At 45.3% G+C, this 4474-nt stretch overlaps 1 pseudogene; it reads left to right on the forward strand.

The window, feature by feature from the left end:
* The first annotated feature begins 1120 nt into the window (after positions 1 to 1120).
* On the forward strand, positions 1121 to 4474 carry LOC128044861 (serine/arginine-rich splicing factor 3-like; annotated as a pseudogene).

A 4474-nucleotide genomic window follows, 5' to 3' on the forward strand; every position in this document is an offset into this window, starting at 1 on the left:
TCAGGAAAACAAACAGCTATGCGTGTCAGGGGAGAGACCAAGCATCCCTGGAACATGAGTGGCCAGGAGGTGTCCTCTGCCCAGGTGCGGCCACAATTTACTTCCCTCTCTGAGCTTAAGTGTTCCCAACTTCTCCCCTTATTCTGAACCAGTTGTTCAGAACCCAGCATGAGCCCAAGGAAGAGAAGGCAAGGGAGAATTTCCCCAGATAAATTAGAAAGTGAAATCTCACGGGAATCGAGTGGTATTTCAGTCACCTAGGAGTGGTTTCTGGGCTCAGGGAGCTGAAGCCCAAATCCAGAACTGACAGTCAGGAAGGCAGCTTGGATGTGGGAGGACTAAGTAAGGAAACTGAAGTGCAAACATCAACTCCCACCTCTGCTGTTGGTGGCCAAGTAAGCAAAAGTGACTCACCTATTGATGAGCATTGAGTGTCCTCATCCCTGAGATGGGAGCAACCCCACCGCGTGAGAATCAAGCAAGGATGACCACAGAGGAGACACCAGTGACCACAAAACCAGTCCTCAGCAGCCCAGCTCCACGGGAAAAGGGCTATGAGCAAATAGGTTTGGAAAACACTCTCTCCTCTCTGGAAATGTGTCCCACAGGTGAAGGATTTGGAGAAGCCCTGTAATAAGGAAAGTATGTGGAAGTCAACACTGGGATTCCCCAACTTGGCCCAGGAAGGAAGCATTCTGTGGGGGTGGCGCTCTGAGTGCCCTGTATGCGAACATCAGGTGGCCGTGGCGTTTGGAAAAGGGCAAGTTGTCCACTTTCGTGGGGGAGAGGAGTCGACTAAGAGAAGGGTGGCAGCAGCCTGGAAACCGGGTGGGCGTTCAACACGCTCCTACATTGGTGGGTGGAAGTGGACATGAACAGGGCTGCGCTGAAGGCAGGTGGGCCAGGCCGAGTAAAATATCAGTCTCCGCCGCTTGATCTCCAGGAACAAATCCGCCGCTTGATCTCCAGGAACAAATCCTCCGCAGGAACTTATCCTGCCTAACTGCTTGCACTGAACTGTATGTACAAGAATCTTCACTGAAGCATCACGTGTAAATACTAAAAGGGGGAAAAAAAAGTGAACAATCGAGACATCCAGCCCTAGGGGAGCATTTGAGCGATGACGGTCTACGCTTACCGCAGTCATGCATATGGCAGCCTGGACCGTTACCATGGATACAGCGGGGCTGTGCACTCGGATGGGCAAGACTTCCCAGATGTGCACTTCCGCAGAACAAGAACTTTCTCTCCTGTCTCTCTCTCTCTCTATATATATACACACACACACATATAATATATATGTCTGATTTTTTATATTCAAGTAACACTTCAGTGAACATTCTTGTATATATACCTCATGTAAGTATTTACAGAGGACTAAATTCCTAGAAGTGAAATTGCCATATCAAAAAAAAAATTTAATTCATGTTGATGCTTGGCAGAAACCAACACAATATTGTAAAGCAATTATCCTTCAATTAATAATAAATAAAATGTAATTATAAAAATTTTGTTATTTTTGTTATATATATAGTATATATATAGAGATAAATGTAGACATACAGATATGACACATGTATTATGCATATATTTATTAGTGTGATATGTATATATACATATACTATATAGGTAGACACATATATACAACCTACTTATACAAAGATATATGTGTGTGTATGAATACAAATACAAATGACACACACCCATATTCATATGTGCTAAGTGCTAAGTCACTTCAGTCGTGTCCGACTCTGTGCGACTCCATAGACGGCAGCCCACCAGGCTCCCCCGTCCCTGGGACTCTCCAGGCAAGAACACTGGAGTGGGTTGCCACCTCCTTCTCCAATGCATGAAAGTGAAAAGTGAAAGGGAAGTCGCTCAGTCGTGTCCGACTCTTCGCGACCCCATGGACTGCAGCCCACCAGGCTCCTCCATCCATGGGATTTTCCAGGCAAGAGTACTGGAGTGGGGTGCCATTGCCTTCTCCTGATATCAATACTATAAGTACATAGAAAAGTATCCAGAAAAGGATATGACAAACTTAACAGAGGCTCTCTCTTCGCAGGGACATGTGTGATTAGGAAGAAGGGTGAGAAGGACCATGACACTTAACAGCATTACCATCCTGTTTTTCTTTTTTACAGTGAAACAATTTCAACAGTAATGAAATTGTCTTTTTTTTTTTTTGGCCAAGTCATGCAGCATGGAGGATCTTAGTTTCCCAAGGAAGGATCGAATCTGGGCCCCCTGCACTGGAAGAATGGAGTCTTAAACACTGGACCACCAGGCAAGTCCCAAGATGTCTTAAAAAAAAAAACCTGCTAAAACTAGACTGAGGATGGCTTTGCTTTGGCAGCCAACGCAAAGCCTTTGTTTTTTTTTACCTGAAGCCACGGGTGTTTGTTATGAATATAAGCATCAAATGACTATTGGATCCCAAGATTCATTGCTTTTGGTTTCAATATAAAAATCACTTTTTTTGGTTTGTATTTGAAAAATACCAAAGATCGCAATAATGTGTAACACACCACTTACAAGAATTATATTGAAAGAAGATGTCAGAACTACCTTCATTAACCTAACCAGACTTCTCTCTGAAAATAACGCTCCTAACAGTCTCCAGGGAACAGGATGGCGCAGATTCTGAGTGGAAGTCTTGTGAGGCTGTGGGGCACTCTCAGAGTCTGTCTGTCTGCTATGCGTTCACGGTCCCTGGTCTCCGGAGCACACAGCCTAGAGGGGGCGTGTGAGCCGGCAGTGCCCACCTACCCTGTTCCCCCACTCACATCTGTGTATTGACCACTGTGCTTGGTCCCCAGGCCCTGTTGCATTACTGACCTTCTGGGATTCTTTCCCATGCTTTTGAAGTGTATCCTTTGGAAGTTCATCTAGTTTGGTTTTCTTGGTGGGGAACTCGCTGTTCTTGTTTGTCTGTAATTCTCTTCCTTTCACTCTCATTCTTGCAAGGCAGTTTCTCCAGTTACACATTCTAACTTGACCATCTACCGTTTGTGGACAGCCTCCTCTGGTCTCAAGTCTCCCATTGTTGCTGGTGAACAGCTGTTAAATTGTCCCTGTGTTAAATGCTCTGGCTTTCAATCCAGAATGAGCCCAAGATCCTCCATCGTTGGTATTCTGCCCACATTATGTGCCCAGCTGCGGCTTTCTTCTCATTTACTCTATTTAGGATTCATGGGTTTTCTTGATTTTGTGGATTCAAGTTTTTCATCAGGCACTCTTCCTTTAAAAAGTAACTTTCTTCCATTTTCTCTATTCTTTCCTTTGGGGACTCAAATTTGCTGTAGTGAGACCTTTTCATTATATTCTGTTTCTTCTCTCTTTCTACCTCTTTCCTACTCTCCTCATCAGTATAAGCACGATAACCATCTGTCTTACTGTTACATTCTAAAGAATTTTCTGGAATATTTCTCCAGTGCATTGTCTCCTCAGCTGGGTCTAATCTGTAATTTAACTCATCAATTGAGTTTTAAATTTCAATAATTATATTATTCATTTTTACAAGGATAAATGAATTCTCTGGAAAAGAAGGGCATTCCTCGGGGATGTCAGCAGAGGTGAGAACAGGGTCACAAGAAAGGGAGAGGAGTCCTGGGTCAGAAGGATGGGGGTGCTGTCCAAGCCCATTCTTTATTAGATAAGACCTGCTGCCAATTTCATGGATGCCTAGTGTGTGAGAGCATCCAGGAGTGCCAGGCGGGAGGGGACCAGGAAGACCCAGCCTAGGACGTGTGGATTTGAACCTCCCCATTTTTAACCCAAGGTCTCAAAAGACTTCGTGATTCTGGTCCATTGGACTGTCAAGTTAATGCAGGTAATCTTGGAAACAGTGGTAACAAGACAGAATTGGAACAAGCTTCTGGCTCTTATGGGCTTCCCTTGTGGCTCAGCTGGTAAAGAATCCGCCGGCAATGTGGAAGACCTGGCTTCAACCCCTGGGTTGGGAAGATCCCCTAGAGAAGGAAAAGAAAGGCTACCCGCTCCAGTATTCTGGCCTGGAAAATTCCATGGACTGTACAGTCCATGGGGGTCACAAAGAGTCAGACACGACTGAGTGACTTTCACTTTAGCTAATTATAGACCACTGCAAAGTGTGACCCTCCTGGCTTGGCTTCTGTTGAATTTGAAGATCCTGGAGATGCAGCTGATGCTGTCTGAGAGCTAGACAGAACACTGGCTGCCGAGGAAGAGCGGAGCTCTCAAATGGTGAAAAGAGAGGCAGAAATCATGGCCCACCTCCTTCTTGGGGTCGTTGCCCTCCAGATGATTACGGGAGGAGTCCTTTATCTCCATGCACATCTCCAAGATGGAGATGCTTCTCCTGCAGCCAGAGCAGGTCCCTTTCTAGAGACAGGAGAAGAGAGCGATCCCTGTCTCAGGAGAGAAATCACAAGCTGTCTGGTTCTTTCTAGATCTTTCTAGACCTAGCAGGTCTAGGTCAAAGGAAAGGAAATAG

The sequence above is a fragment of the Budorcas taxicolor genome, chromosome 1 (genome assembly GCF_023091745.1).
Source record: "Budorcas taxicolor isolate Tak-1 chromosome 1, Takin1.1, whole genome shotgun sequence".
Classification (NCBI taxonomy): domain Eukaryota; kingdom Metazoa; phylum Chordata; class Mammalia; order Artiodactyla; family Bovidae; genus Budorcas; species Budorcas taxicolor.